Genomic DNA, 17,158 nt, shown 5'->3' on the forward strand with positions numbered 1-17,158 from the left:
GAAGCTATGTGCATGTACATATAAAGATAACTAAATAGGGAACTCAACAGTGTGTTAGGCTGAGAAACATTATTTAGATGGCTGTTTAATTGTTGTTGAAAGCTTGAAATGGACACAATGCCAAGGGACCTTGTTTCTAACACACACACACACACACACCTGCTTCATAGATAGCAACCATAAGGACAATAAAACTGGGGGTTTGGGGCCATACTCTTTCAAAAGTTCAAACACAGAACCCCCCCAGTTCAACCAGGTCCCTAGACATCAATCAGCATGATTGAAGGATGCAATATAGATATAAAATAACACACCCTCTAACATGTGACCACAGGAACAGGATGTCCTGGCCGGAGGCCCATATTTGCACATGTACACTTCATTTGTATAAAAGCGTCTGCTAAATGGCATATATTATTATTATTATTATTACTTTATTCTCTCTATCACACCCATCCCAAATACTGTTAATACTTCCTTTATCATAAAGCAGAACTTGTAAAAACGTGGTGAATTATTGATGTAGCACACTGTTACTGGCAATACATATTTAACTAGTATGTTTATCAGAAATGCTTGGTACCATAGATAAATATACAAAAGGGAAAATACTTATTTCAAAGGGAATAGCGGCACCCATGCCGTGTCTGCTCTGGCGTCACCTGACTCCTATCCTCAAATGGTTCCCTAGATCAGACCTACATGTCTTCATTGCAAACTTCATTACAGTGTAGGAGTCTTTAATCACTGTCAGCTGGTAGGCACTGACCCTCCTCCTGTGAGTGCTTTAGTAGGTATCACTCTCTAAACCAGAGCGTGACAGCTGATCTCAGATAATGCACGACAGAAGCCAGCCTCTCCATGGACTTCAGTGAAATTGTTTAGAAATAATTTAGCCATTAATCATAGCAGATCCAGAATCAGAGTCCTGATAGGGATTAGCGTAACATACTCACCATCTACTGATGTACTGTAGGGTGGCAGGTAGCCCAGTGGTTAGTGTTCCAGCGTTTGGGGAACATTCCGCGCCCTCCTACATCTGTACTATATGTTGACAATTTATGTCTATGTGATATATCCCCCACGTCTACTTCTATGGGAACAAGCACTGTTCATGACACAAACTGTTGACACCCCTCTTATTGGTGTAGAGAATTTTGCAATTCTATACATTTTGCCATGTCTAATGTGTATTAATGTGATATTTGAGTGAAAAGAATTACAACTATATCTTTAGCTAAAATAAAGGTGAAATTAAATTAAATACTCAGTCATACAGACAGAATGGATCAAATATCAAATGAATATCATATAAAACAAGGTCTCTAGAAGCCATGCTTTTCAATCCAGAACACAAAGGATAATGCCAGAATAGCATCTCATCCTCACAAGTAGAAAGCAGAAACTGACTGTCTTCACTGACCTGACTAGTGACATTCAAGTATGTTCTTAATCTGAGCACATTTGTTGTTTTTAGAGAGACAGTAGGTTCAGGCAGAGTAATCATGAGACTTTGCTCCCAAATCATTGGGAATGTGTTTTTGCCAATAATCACATAAATGTGAGGACTTGTCAAAGTCCTGCCATTGATCAATATGGCATGAACCACTTTATAATGTATGGCTGTCACAGTAAACACATAGTCAAAATAGTGCACATAGTGGACTCAAACTTGAACCCTGAACCTCAAGATAATGGTGTGCAAGGTAATAAGGTCATATTGACCGTGTCAATAGCCAGGCCTTGTTTAATCAGTCCATTATTCAGGGCAAGTCCAGAAGAGGACTATTTTGCACTTGAAAACAAAATATATAGTGCAAATGAAAATAATTCTACATACTAATTTGTGATTAGTATGAGTGCATTGTCGCTGAACAGAAAGTTGTTTTTTACTTATCAGGATACCAAGTATGGTTGAATATGTCCCTTTTGATTGGTTTGTGGAGTTATTGATGAAACCTTTTTGTTATGCCAAAGTTTTAAATCAGTTGTTCATTGCAGGAAATTAATTTGTGTCAATATCACCTTCAGTGCATGAATTGTGATTTTTCTCATTTTGGTACTGTATTATATCGTTTTTAGTATGCTTAGCAGGCTTGCTCTGTCGGTTGGTTGCTGACTCATAGCTTTGAGAATGTGAAAGCTGATTTTATGAGCTGCTGAGACAAGCAAGGTATAGCCAGTTGAGCTGGTTATTTTATGTATCCAATTTATACAGCTCACTCAGTTCTTTGATTACATTGGCTCCATTAACGTCCTTGCATCTGACATGCTCCTTGCATCTGTCACTATATGGGTGTTATTACCTTGTAGCAATAATGTAAAAGTACAGACAATATCATACAGATGTAGGATCTTAATTTGAGCCAGTTTGCTACAGCAAGATAATAATAATCCTGCGGCAACAGGAAATTTGAATTATGTGGATTATAATTAATATAGATATTTGTAGGGGTTGATACATTTTTCGTAAGGGAAAATCAAGTCTGTAATTTCCACCTTGAAATGTCAGAAAAAACTTCAGAAGCGTTTTTAAACCTCCGAAAATTATCCCGCAATAGGGTGATCAAATTACGATCCTACACCTGTAGTAGGTTGTTCGGCAATTTGTGTAGCTAGAAAATATAAAAAGTTAGCACCATGCCTTTGTGAGATCTTTGTGACTGTATATATTACACATATATTAAACCATTCATAAGCTGTTGTAAAGTGGAGCGAGCTTATATATTTAATTTTTTATTTTATTTAACCTTTATTTTAACTAGGCAAGTCAGTTAAACACAAATTATTTTGTACAATTACGGCCTACCAAAATGCAAAAGGCCAACATAATTAAACTACTTGTCCTATATCAACATTTTACCTGAAATGTTGGTGATTGGCTAGATTTTTATTTATTTATTTTGGTGACTGGCTAGATGGCAATTGTTTTTAATGCATTATTACGATACCTGGGTTACGAAAATGTTATCTATTTTCAGGATAGCCTGCCCTACAGTGATAAACTGCAAAAAAACTTTCCATAATGAGTTCTAGGATTACGAAGACAAGACATCTTTAGAAAAACACTGTAGGTTGTTGCATGTTCGATTATTTAATATAAGTAATTACTTTTTTTAATCAGTTATCCAACTGAAATTAATTTGAAAGTGAACGTGTTGAATGAAAATGCATCCACAATTGAAGGTTTTTGGAAACTTTATGAAGCGCGCGCAAACAATGGTAACGGTGCCCACTCCTTCTCCTTGAGTGCGTCTACTCTACAAACATAATGTGAAATGTCAACGAAGATAACACACCAACGTGAAGGTGCTCCAAAATCAATTTTGCTCTTCATATTGCCTACGTTTTACATATTTTAGTCGGCCACTGTCACTGTCCATCATACAACTTCCATGTTCTGGCATTGCCTATCGACGACTGCGAGATACAACAGCCAATTGGTTGCGTTCAGTCGGAGGGTGTCTTGGTAGTGAAACATGATGCTTGAAGAGTTGCCATCACATGGTGGAAATTTCCACTGTGTCCCTCGGTTGTTAAATGGGAAGGGTCTCCCTTACTGGTGTTCACTACGCTTACTTGTCCTCCACCTATGAAGTCCCGAACAATTAAAATTTAGGTAGGTAGGTCCCCATTTAAGCTTTTTTCAAATGTTTAGCGTATATATGTTCTCCCGTAGTTGTATAGGTATTGTATATTTGTTTGTCAACGTAGGTATTTTGCAACACTGTATCCCATATGCAATTCGCACCGGAAAGCTAATGGTTAATGTTGACATTATTGACAAAACATCAACAAGATAAATTAACCAAGGCTGAAAATTGCGGTTTAATCTCTCAAGTAATCTGTTTAGCCAATACATGTATCGTTTAAATTAACTACGGGATACTTAAAACACGGTATGTATTAGCCATGATATCTGATCAAATGGCATAGTCCCTGGAGTACATCTGCTGTGTTGGGTGTAGCCTGAACGTTAAAAAATCATGTTTTTCGCGCAAATAACATGTGTCGTGTAGCCTACATGAAGGGCAAATATTCTATGGTAGACCGTTAATTATTCTTATAACGCCAGTAAGTGATATTACATGTGTAAGTCACTATTTTGACGTGTTTTGGAGAAGAAAGAATGCAGTTTCTTCCAATGTTTGGAACTGCCCCGCGTGTGTATTTCGCATACTACAAAGGAACGTGAAAATCACTATTTTTAACCATTCAATAACCTTCACAACGACACTGTCAGAGTTATAAAGTTTACAAACGTTTAATAGTTATTTTGAATAATAATTTCTGTAAGTGTGTTTTAATAGTTGTACAATTATAAATATAGTGGAAATATCTGAACATGTAGAAATAAATGAGAAATCGAGGTATGTTGGAGTGTGTGGTTTAGCCTACAGACTGATTCCGCCTTCTTTCGTTGATTTGGGAGGTGCGTATTTCAAAAAGATTCCTCAAGGGTTAAGTCATTTTAACCCTTAAGCTTTTTCTTTATCTTTGTCGTTGATGAGAATATTCATATTTAATTTCACCTCTCTATTTGCTACTTTGTTATTTGAATATGTAAACTTAGATATATTATAAAAGTACATAGGGTTCTCAAATCCATGTGGTTTAAAAACACTCCTCTATGTACCAGCATTGACGGAAGGTTGTACATTATCAGCCCAGTGAGCCTACCTTAACAGAGGCTCAGGCATGCTATATATTAAATAGAAATAAAGTAAGTGATTCAGGGAAAGAGTTATATATATTGTCTGGTGAACTCCCACTGACACTGCATGCATTATTAGGAAACCTTTGCCACCAGTAACATATTTTTATAGTAGCCATGCAGACTATTGTGAGATGGGATTATTTGAAGTAATATTGGTTTTGAGTTAAGCAACCAAATTCAGGTGGCCTGACCTCAAGTTTGTCCCTAAATGGTAATGTTTCACACATATGTAGACAAATTCTGATGTTAACAAGTGCAGCACACGTATAGGCTAGCATTGGCGCACAGTTTCCCAGTTTGGTTAATTGTTTTTTATGACGTGAAGGTTCAGGAAGTGAGACATGAAGTTAGAACAAAATGTCCAGCTTCCGAATGTATCACAGTGATAATACAGGTCTGTTATCTAGATCATGCCAAAAGGGTTCATACAGTTCCTGTTGTTTTGAACTTTACAATGCAATTTTAGGTAGGTAATACGGTTACTAAATTGTTGCTTGGTAAAATCCAACCCACATCTTGGGTTGCTGTCTGTGTCCACAGACTATTTTCTAGGTATCCATAAAATAAGGTCCATTTGTAATATGGGTAAACTATCTCTATCTCTGTGGAGCCGCTTTTGACTCCTGTCAAAAGGACTATTAATAAAGTGTAAAAGTTTGTGGTGTTTTTTATTTATTCTCACAAATGGTAACACAAATTATAGAGACAAAGATTGGAAATTACTTGCAAAAGTGAGAAATGCTTTTCACATTTGATAAAGTCTTGATTTCACAGCTAATCTACTGATGTAGCCATTTGGTGACAGACAGAAGCCTAGGCTATTACAGAGAACACTGTATAACTTTCATTGTTTACGGTCTAATAGAAAATGGGTCAATTCTATGTCAAAGACTTTCATGTCAGCAGTGTGCAGGTGTGTTCAAATGCAGGCCCTGGCACTTTTTCTCAGCACACACCTGTCAGTGGGGATATAGAAATGGGCATGCTCTTTTCATTGGTCAGTGTGAGGTGTGTGATGCAGTGGCTTGAGTGACAGAACAGATGTAGGTTAAAAGCCCAGAGCTGTTCATGTTCGAGCAATGCCAGCTGATGCAATTGGGACTGTGTGGAACAGAGCAAATTTACCCTTAAGCTGGTCGCAAAGTCGGTTTGAGGTGTGTGGTGCATGGCAGCTACTATTAACACTAATCCACTATTATTCCGCAAAGGAATCAAAGGATTTCAGGGTGATTTTCTAAAACACTGTCACTATGTCCTATTGAAATCTGAGAAGGGCATACAATGTGAGGGCTGGCTATTTTTACCACTACTGTTGCATAATGCAATTAAATAGTTTGAACAATTAGAATATGGATCTTAAATACGCCCTGCACTAGCTATGGTAAGAAATATTTCCTAGGCTAGCTTTAAATTTGTGAAATGGCTTTGAACCCGGTCTCTTAATAATTGATCTTATCTCTGAGACTAACCTGCATCGATAAATCACATTATGTAATACCACATCCTACTGCATAACCAGTTTGCTCATGGCCCCCTCAGGCAGGCTGACAGTCAAATCTCTATACCATCTATACATTTTATATGCAGTACATTAAGAGCAGATAAGGTACATAATTAATGCAGACATAAAGCTGGCTCATATCTCACAGTTCTTACATGACGCAACTGTGTGGCTGATTTAGTGCCCAATGCTATTAGGTAATGCAACCCAAGTCCTGTCACGTGCATTTAGCCAACCTTTTGCAAATAATTCCACAGAACTCAATTGGGAATGTGTTACCTTTTGGTAGCATCAAAATCATCAGTGATGTAGTGGAGGGTAAACACAATTCATCCACCTTTTTTTGCCCAACAGTTTATCCACCTTTTGCGGAAAAATGCATTGAAAGAATAGGAAGCTTCACTTTTTCACCACGACTGGCGATCAACATTTACCCACCTTTTTTCTTACCACTACTTTATTGTATACAATATAGGCTAGCATTAGGGATGAATTGCATCAAATTCAAAGGCGAAAGGGTTAGGTGATAGTCAACAGAGGATCTATGAGATCACATCATCTTATGTAAGACCACTAAATGAAAATTACGTAACATCAAAACAGACATTTCCAATGTTACAAAATGTAAGTCACTCTGGACAATTACATACAGTGCCTTGCGAAAGTATTCGGCCCCCTTGAACTTTGCGACCTTTTGCCACATTTCAGGATTCAAACATAAAGATATAAAACTGTATCTTTTTGTGAAGAATCAACAACAAGTGGGACACAATCATGAAGTGGAACGACATTTATTGGATATTTCAAACTTTTTTAACAAATAAAAAACTGAAAAATTGGGCGTGCAAAATTATTCAGCCCCTTTACTTTCAGTGCAGCAAACTCTCTCCAGAAGTTCAGTGAGGATCTCTGAATGATCCAATGTTGACCTAAATGACTAATGATGATAAATACAATCCACCTGTGTGTAATCAAGTCTCCGTATAAATGCACCTGCACTGTGATAGTCTCAAAGGTCCGTTAAAAGCGCAGAGAGCATCATGAAGAACAAGGAACACACCAGGCAGGTCCGAGATGCTTTTGTGAAGAAGTTTAAAGCCGGATATGGATACAAAAAGATTTCCCAAGCTTTAAACATCCCAAGGAGCACTGTGCAAGCGATAATATTGAAATGGAAGGAGTATCAGACCACTGCAAATCTACCAAGACCTGGCCGTCCCTCTAAACTTTCTGCTCATACAAGGAGAAGAATGATTAGAGATGCAGCCAAGAGGCCCATGATCACTCTGGATGAACTGCAGAGATCTACAGCTGAGGTGTGAGACTCTGTCCATAGGACAACAATCAGTCGTATATTGCACAAATCTGGCCTTTATGGAAGATTGGCAAGAAAAAAGCCATTTCTTAAAGATATCCATAAAAAGTGTTGTTTAAAGTTTGCCACAAGCCACCTGGGAGACACACCAAACGTGGAAGAAGGTGCTCTGGTCAGATGAAACCAAAATTGAACTTTTTGGCAACAATGCAAAACGTTATGTTTGGCGTAAAAGCAACACAGCTCATCACCCTGAACACACCATCCCCACTGTCAAACATGGTGGTGGCAGCATCATGGTTTGGGCCTGCTTTCCTTCAGCAGGGACAGGGAAGATGGTTAAAATTGATGGGAAGATGGATGGAGCCAAATACAGGACCATTCTGGAAGAAAACCTGATGGAGTCTGCAAAAGACCTGAGACTGGGACAGAGATTTGTCTTCCAACAAGACAATGATCCAAAACATAATGCAAAATCTACAATGGAATGGTTCAAAAATAAACATATCCAGGTGTTAGAATGGCCAAGTCAAAGTCCAGACCTGAATCCAATCGAGAATCTGTGGAAAGAACTGAAAACTGCTGTTCACAAATGCTCTCCATCCAACCTCACTGAGCTCGAGCTGTTTTGCAAGGAGGAATGGGGAAAAAAATGCAGTCTCTCAATGTGCAAAACTGATAGAGACATACCCCAAGCGACTTACAGCTGTAATCGCAGCAAACTTAATGGGGCTGAATAATTTTGCACGCCCAATTTTTCAGTTTTTGATTTGTTAAAAAAGTTTGAAATATCCAATAAATGTCATTCCACTTCATGATTGTGTCCCACTTGTTGTTGATTCTTCACAAAAAAATACAGTTTTATATCTTTATGTTTGAAGCCTGAAATGTGGCAAAAGGTCGCAAAGTTCAAGGGGGCCGAATACTTTCGCAAGGCACTGTAAATGTCTCTCCCAGCGTTATTCCACCACCACTGTTTAGTTTGGCAAGTTCTCAAAATGGCATGAAGCAGTGAAAGGCAAACAGGTTTGCTGATAGTGCACCCCTTCCCTGAAGGAACCTGGCATATCTCTAAATGACCATACTGTCCCAGACTAGAGCTGGGCGCTGCCAACCACATGAGTCCGCTCAGGGTTTTAAGAGTTTGCCTGATAGCCGGACACACATAAACTCGCCAATGGGTTTGAAACAGAGACTCTACAAGTGATTACTTCCTGTAAATAACTAGCATGGAAGAATTTGCCACTCCAATTTATGCTGGATTGTGAGTTTGCCTTGCAGGTTTTACAGGAAGCAATCGCTCGATGAGTCTCGGTTTCAAATGTCTCAGTTGCCTGGCCCCGGGAGCACCCTCCCCTAGCAAATTCAAGGCCACTCAGATGTGGTTCTACGTCAAGCAGTGCAACTTCGTCATCAGCCAACAAAAGCCATGGGCAGATCAATATGGACTGATAAGACCATCGGAACAAGGGGGGCCTGGGGAGAGTGTTCACAAACAAAGTTAGGACGGACCCTGTACAGTACCAGGAAACAACAACGACTACAGCCTGAACCCCATCAGGCCAACAAAATAGATCTTACTGCAGAAGTCCAGCTCAAACACGCAGGGACCATGCTTTGGGTGATCCTCTTCACCACAAACCTGGTCACACATTGTTGTATTTGATTATACCTTATATGAGGCCCTGCTATTACTATCAGGCTCTTGTGCTGACCTGACCAATACATATCACCATACCCTTCACATGATCGTTATGAGTATGTACATTCGTTATTATTTGACAAAAAATGTACAGCATGGTAAATGCCAGTATTGATGCTAAGGCTTGAGCAAAGAAATATGTACAAAGGTCACTGAGTCGTACATAGTCACATGGAGACCACGTGTTTGATGTATTTGATACCATTCCACCTATTCCTTTCTGGCCATTACCATAAGCCTGTCCTCCCCATTTAAGGTGCCACCATCCTCCTATGCTTAGTACAGTACATGCTTGTGACTGTAACTCATACAGTACCTTTGTTACATTGATGGCTAATATTTTCTTTGATGAATCCCAACTCCAATTCTGAAATACCTAATGGCTCAGACACACCGGTAGGATTGTCAAACATTTGCCTGCTGACAGTACTTAGCGCCTCTGAACAGAGTGTTGGCAGTCAATCTCGTCTGTGTTCAGACAGCAAAGACCTTGAAGTCATCAGCCACTCAGCGTTATTAAAATACACCCTACCAGACGGTGGCAGTAGCGTTTTCTGCCAATACATGTCTGTGTGTGTTGCTTTGTCTCGTCAATGTTAGCTAGCTAGATGCGCTAATATTGTTATTGTTGTAAAAAGGCCTTGTTGATACTAGCCAGATGGCCACAGCTAGATAACTAGCTAGCAAAATGACAAAAAATTGTTTTATTTACTCTCCATAATCGCATACCGCCCATATACAGTTTTAGCTAGCTGGCTAATGTTAACATGATTTGCTAGCTAGGGTTCTGATGTGCTAGCTAGGTTAAGTAAACGTACTGCATTGACTCTCAACAGCTATCCCTTGTGATTTAATCATAATGTTTCTAGCTGCAGTGGCTAGGTAGCATGCTTGGATAATGTTGTGTGTATTGTGCTGCACTTACCACCCTATTTGTTTCATATGCAGTGTGTGTGACTGCCTTGCTCACATAGCAAGCCAACGTTAGCCAGCCAGCTAGCTAACTAATAAGCTAGTGCACATTTATCAAACCTACCAAAAAAATCACAAAACTCCTTAGCTAGACATAAAATATGTAAGTACTTGCTCTAGATTTTCATTTTTTTTATGCAGCTTTATTGTTTTAGGTAGAACAGTGCTGATTAAAAGGATGGATTAGCTCTCTTTTTTTCCTTCTTATTGTCACTCCTGTCGGCTCCACCACGTGGAGGTTTGTGCTCTTTGATTGGCTCAAAGTCAAGTTGTTGGCCACCGCCGGCCATTGTGATTCTACAAGTACACAGAAGGTACGTCTTGTGTTCTAGCAAGAGAAGGATCGGCCTCCTACTGTGATAAGTACCCAATCAGCAGTCAGATTCTTGTGTGTTTCATACTTAGCAGTTTTCACTGAGAGATTGAATTTGAACAATATTAATACTTTCACATGGGATGCCAAGATCTTTTAGACTAAACCAGATGTTCTCTTGAACAGTTCTCTTGAACACCTCAACTGTAATGGTTTGATGGATTCAGGTGTAAGTGTTGCATGAAGTGGTAAAAGCATGGCAGTCATGTCACAGCTAGTGTAGAGATGTGAGGTTCTGAGGAATGGCTTATATTTAGCTCTGTTGCTATGTGGACTTGGGCCTGATGGGAGTCTCTCGGGCTCTATCAGGTCGTTTCTCCCATACTCCAGTCTAGCTATGCTCTCAGTAAAATCCCACAGATGAATCCAACCCTGTGTTCTCAAGGCGAACCTGTGTTCTTGAGGCCATCTTGCTCTCTCAATGCTAACTTCTGTTCTTTTGGCTAACTTGTGCTTAATGCTAACATGTGTTCTTTAAGATAACTTGTGCTCTCAATGCTAATTTGGTTCATAAAGCTACCTTTTGTGCTCAAGAGTCACCTGTGTCGTCCAGGCTAACTTTGCATGGCTATTTTTATGCTCAGGTTCAACTTGCATAATGCTTGCGTTGTAGGCTAGTTATTACTCTACACCCTTAGAAAAAAATCGTTATTCGGCTGTCTCCATAGGATAACCCTTTTTGGTTTCAGGTAGAACCCTTCTGAGTTCCATGTAGAACCCTCTGTGGAAAGGGTTCTACCTGGAACCAAAAATTGTTTTCCAAAGGGTTCTCCTATGTGGACAGCCGAAGAACCAGTTTTAGCTTCTAGTGTAGAAGCAAAAACTCAGCACTGTTGGCTAACGTGGACATCAAGGCTAACAAATGCACTATTTGGCTGTATTCAATCTGTATGGAGATTCTCATGGAAATATTTGCATGTTTTGGAGCTTACCCTCAACCCACATGTTCAGTTCCATAGACGCCAGCTCACATGCTCTGACCTGTGGGAATGCTAGCGAACACACCTACTTGTTAGATGATATTGGCAAAGGCCTAACCAAACACCTTGCAAGTTTTTGGATGGAGAGAGAGCTGAGAATAGAGAATATTGCCACTTGGTATTTACTGATACCAGACAGGTGAATAGCAGCAGTGTTATGAAGCAACCTTTCCTATGTCAATAGCTAAATGCTGCATTTGCAAATTTGAGTTCCTGGCATTCAGAAACCATTCTCGCGAGTTGAATGGGGAGAAGCGACACCTAATTTCAACATTGGGTTTAAAACTGATCAGTGGCCGACATTCAAAGCTTTACTAATAGTACAAATCGATACAAGGACTCACACAGCCAATAATAGTAACTAGCTAGTGTAGATAAGCAGTGGATCGAGCGCATCTCAAAGTAGGATACACGAGTCGACCCCATCTTGAACTGGGCTCCCATAACACCCAGGCATTTATGGTGGAGCTGAAATTGTGGCAGGGAGCCTCAGAGAGTGGACATGTGGAATGTGTCACGTCTCTGAGAGAGAAAGAGATGTACATGCCACTCATAATTAATTTGCATGTGCAGACAACATCTAAATAGTGGATTTGTGGGTATCAACTTGACTGACAGGGTGGTTAGGACACTTTTAATAGGTAATGATAATAGTAATTACTAAACATTGTATGGATATCAATGTAATCCCTGGCTGAGTCATACAGTAAAAATGGGAACCGATGTGTCTCTGCTTGGCGCTGCTTCATAGATAGGATACCCTTGACTTTCTCCTAAACTACCCTGAGGTGGTCAGCTGATCACTGTAGCCTGAGTCATTTTGATGTCATGTTGTACCCAGACTGTTTGTATTGACCCCTTCTTCTTTTTACGCTACTCGCTGCTTATTTTCAATGCATAGTCACTTTACCCCTACCTACATGTGCATATTACCTTAATTACCTTGACTAACCTCTTGCCCCCCACATTGACTTGGTACCGGTACCCCCTGTATGTAGCCTTGTTTTTGTTTTTATTTTTTATTTTTTTAAACTTTTGCTTATTTAATCAATCAGTCTTTTCTTAACCCTTATTTTTCTTAAAACTGCATTGTTGGTTAAGGGCTTGTAAGTAAGCATTTCACAGTAAGGTCTACACCTGTTGTATTCGTAGCTAGGGTGTGGAAGGGCTGGTGTACCTCTTGCACTGTATTCATTCATTCCTTATTGACCTTTCAGCATTTGAGGGATTACCAGAAGGAGTGTTATATCCTCTTTGCTTTTGAATGCCAGTGTTACACACCTGATAGTGCACTGGCGAATGGCTTCTAATGGTTCACCAGACGTAAGCATAGAGTTACATAGCTAAGCTCAAAATGTGTTGAGAAACACATTCTAAGCTGTTATGATGTAAGGGCCCAGACATTCTTCCAGCAATGTTGATGTTGGACAGAAAGAGATGTTGGTTTATTTGACGCAACAAAAGCGTGACTTTCCATTTACCGTCCTGGTGATATGTCATCTGGCCAATCATTCACCGCCTACCGGAGATATTTGCAGCAAGTCACATGGCGTCTGAGGTACCAACTTATTTTGGTTGCTTTAAAATTCCAGCTTTTTCTAATTGGTTAGAGAGCTGTGGAGGCTGCTGGAATGAGGCTAGCTGGATGACTGCGCTGGTAAGAGTCTGGTGACTGGAGTGCTGTGCACAGTTTGTGGGTGTGCATGCGTCTTTCTTGCGACAGAACCCTGTATTCACCCTATTAGAAATGCCTGTAGTGTTGTGGTGACATGGTGTTTCAGCTGTTCCACTTACTTGCTGGTGCCAGTGGACTGGTTTGGTGTTTTTGTTTTGGAAGATAAGAGAGGTCAGGGGGCCCCTTGACCTGTAATTGACAACCCCTGTTTACCAGCTGCTGTTGACCCAACCTGTGGGTCTCCTGCTGCAGAAATAACCCCACTATAGGGCATCTACTGGCCAGATCCTACTCTGTCCACGTCTCTTATCTTGTATCTAATTACAAATACTACATGTGAATATACGACATGCTATTTAGGTTATTCTGGGGAGATTTTAGATCTGTATGTGTGAGTGATGTTACGTGACTGTACTGCTCTTTTTCTGCAGATGTCTTGTGTGGACCAGACAATACTCTCTGCTGTAACAGGTGTGGACCAGACAATACTCTCTGCTGTAACAGGTGTAGACCAGACAATACTCTCTGCTGTAACGGGCGTGGACCAGACTATACTCTCTGCTGTAACGGGTGTGGACCAGACTATACTCTCTGCTGTAACGGATGTGGACCAGACACTACTCTTTGCTGTAACAGGTGTGGACCAGACCGTACTCTCTGCTGTAACAGGTGTAGACCCGACAGTACTCTCTACTGTAACAGGTGTGAACCAGACAATACTATCTGCTGTAACAGGTGTGGACCAGACAATACTCTCTGCTGTAATGGGTGTGGACCAGACAATACTTTCAGTAATATTTATTTTATTTCAGAAAATGTGGAGGTTGGTGGACTCAAAAGAAGCATTTCATGTGTCTAATTTGAAGTTTCTCTGTGTATAATGGGTGTGTGTGACGGGTGTTACAAAGTTGGACTGTTAAGACCCCATCCTTCAGCGGAGTGAGACCTTGCACTCAGCGGCACACGCAGCTGCGGCCCCTGATTGGCGGGCAGTGTCACAGCCTCCCCGGTAGATTCCAGTTGTCACTGGCAGGCTCTGAACGCTTAACGGCACGCTGAGTCAACCCATGGTAGTAGGGGTAGTGGGAAGGGAGGTGTGTATGGTTGAGGGCAGGACAGGGTAGGACAGTGACCGCAGCATGAGGATGGTACCGTTTGCACCCAGGGATGACCACCTGGGGTGTGTGCTCGGCGGGCCAACACAGAACAAACAGCAGTTGCTGCAACAACGCTCACTGTGCAATCTTGGCTGAGCTTTCAGGATGTCTGTGTACTGTCCCCCTCTCTCTAACCCCTCCCTTTCTTCTTCTTCTCCTGATTCAGTCTCTCTCTCTCTGCCTTTCTCTCTCTTGCCCTTTTTCATTGATGTGGGGGGGGGGGGTTGACTTTAGGCTCCTGATGTGATTGGCCAGGGTGGGTCCTTCCCCTGCTCTTTAAAAGCCTTCCTCTCACCTGGGTTACAAAAAAGCAGCAGCTCACTAGCACTGTCCTCATTCTCCCCCCAAACAAAAACAAAACAACACTTTGGAACCTCTCTCTGTCATCTCTGAATGAGTGAGTATGTCTCCTTTTCCACATGATTTATCTGCTTCCCATGTCAGGGAACTTTAGTTACCATGGTCTAAGTTTGATTCAAATAGCCACTAAATTGAAACTGCTGAGAAAATAAAATCTTGTGTTAAAAAGTGGAGAACTTTCCACAGTTTTCTTGAGAAACCGTAGATGCACCTAGCTGAATTAGTTTGTTTAGTGCTTTTGAGATTGTGGGAGGTATTTCATTGGTTGAAGTATTCAGTTGGTTTCCTTTGAGCATTTGTTTGTGGGTTTATTAGATGTTTTGTTGGGTTATTGAGATAACCAAGCCACTGCTGAAGTGGGACTTGCATAACTTGAGTGGTAGTTTTGAGTTAGACAGAGCTAATCTTTGAGCTAATGATGTGTTGTGTACCTCCAGTAAGAATGGGATCCTGTGGTACTGTACTTTTATTGTGTCCTTAAACTTGGAGTTGAGTGTTATGTAAGTTGCACAGACTCCTTTTCTGCTACTTCTGGATATATAATACTAATGAAGTTCATGTTTTTCCCATTCAGTTGATTGATGTCACGCTGTTGGCAAATTGGATTAGAAGAATCTCAAGTTTTGATCAGTGTTTGTTGTGTCACAGAGCTGAGTTTTCTATTAAAAGTGTTGTAGCCTTGTTGTATGCAAGCACACTACATTAGATTTAGGTGTTAGTCATTTTCAAGAAAGTTCTTTATTTGCACAATGTACAAGGCTTGGTATCAAATATTGTGTTTGTTAATGCAATAAACGATTTGGCATACAGATGCCGTATCTTAATTTGATCATCCTGTTGTTGCAGGAATCTTCCTTAACAGCAGGACATGCAAACTTGTAGTGTATGTGAGGTTTTGAAAAGGCTTCTAAAGTTTGTGATTTTCACTTTAAAATGTCCGACTTAACTTGCCCTAACGAAAAATGTATCAACCATTACACAAAATGTCCATTAATTATAATCCACGTAATAATTCACATTCCCTGTTGCTGCAGGATTATTTTCCTGCTGTAACAACAACTCGGCTCAAATTAAAATCACATTGGTCACATTATCACATTGGTTTTATCAAACAGCAAATGCACACACAGACACACTGTGACAACTTTAAATCACATTCACTCAGTTGTTGTTATTCAATATAAAACGTGTTTCAAACAATCATATGCAAAAGTACCAGTGGTTTTAACTACAGTGAGTAAAGCATACATTTCAGATGTGCATGAAAGGCGAAGGTTCAAGGATTTTGCTGGGGCTGGGTCTATGGCTATAGGTAGCTTAGTCATAGCATAACACAAGGTACAGTGCCTTGCGAAAGTATTCGGCCCCCTTGAACTTCGCGACCTTTTGCCACATTTCAGGCTTCAAACATAAAAATATAAAACTGTATTTTTTTGTGAAGAATCAACAACAAGTGGGACACAATCATGAAGTGGAACGACATTTATTGGATATTTCAAACTTTTTTAACAAATCAAAAACTGAAAAATTGGGCGTGCAAAATTATTCAGCCCCCTTAAGTTAATACTTTGTAGCGCCACCTTTTGCTGCGATTACAGCTGTAAGTCGCTTGGGGTATGTCTCTATCAGTTTTGCACATCTCCTTGCAAAACAGCTCGAGCTCAGTGAGGTTGGATGGAGAGCATTTGTGAACAGCAGTTTTCAGTTCTTTCCACAGATTCTCGATTGGATTCAGGTCTGGACTTTGACTTGCCATTCTAACACCTGGATATGTTTACTTTTGAACCATTCCATTGTAGATTTTGCTTTATGTTTTGGATCATTGTCTTGTTGGAAGACACATCTCTGTCCCAGTCTCAGGTCTTTTGCAGACTCCATCAGGTTTTCTTCCAGAATGGTCCTGTATTTGGCTCCATCCATCTTCCCATCAATTTTAACCATCTTCCCTGTCCCTGCTGAAGAAAAGCAGGCCCAAACCATGATGCTGCCACCACCATGTTTGACAGTGGGGATGGTGTGTTCAGGGTGATGAGCTGTGTTGCTTTTACGCCAAACATAACGTTTTGCATTGTTGCCAAAAAGTTCAATTTTCGTTTCATCTGACCAGAGCACCTTCTTCCACATGTTTGGTGTGTCTCCCAGGTGGCTTGTGGCAAACTTTAAACAACACTTTTTATGGATATCTTTAAGAAATGGCTTTCTTCTTGCCACTCTTCCATAAAGGCCAGATTTGTGCAATATACGACTGATTGTTGTCCTATGGACAGAGTCTCCCACCTCAGCTGTAGATCTCTGCAGTTCATCCAGAGTGATCATGGGCCTCTTGGCTGCATCTCTGATCAGTCTTCTCCTTGTATGAGCTGAAAGTTTAGAGGGACGGCCAGGTCTTGGTAGCTTCCATTTCAA

The 17,158-nt window shown here is 40.4% G+C and overlaps 1 protein-coding gene across 4 annotated transcripts in view; it reads left to right on the top strand.

The window, feature by feature from the left end:
- The first annotated feature begins 3,472 nt into the window (after positions 1–3,472).
- The window catches only part of LOC124013698 (sodium-coupled neutral amino acid transporter 4-like), a 35,705-nt gene continuing 22,019 nt past the window's right edge, over positions 3,473–17,158 (top strand). The window contains exons 1-2 of one of the 4 annotated variants that reach the window (XM_046328126.1): positions 3,531–3,619; positions 13,667–13,871. The gene's annotated coding sequence lies outside the window, so the exon portion shown is untranslated. Of the gene's footprint in view, positions 3,624–13,666; positions 13,872–14,687; positions 14,790–17,158 lie in introns of those variants that run through there. The other 3 variants (XM_046328125.1, XM_046328127.1, XM_046328124.1) reach the window with 3 other exon arrangements.

The sequence above is a fragment of the Oncorhynchus gorbuscha genome, linkage group LG25 (genome assembly GCF_021184085.1).
Source record: "Oncorhynchus gorbuscha isolate QuinsamMale2020 ecotype Even-year linkage group LG25, OgorEven_v1.0, whole genome shotgun sequence".
Lineage (NCBI taxonomy): Eukaryota > Metazoa > Chordata > Actinopteri > Salmoniformes > Salmonidae > Oncorhynchus > Oncorhynchus gorbuscha.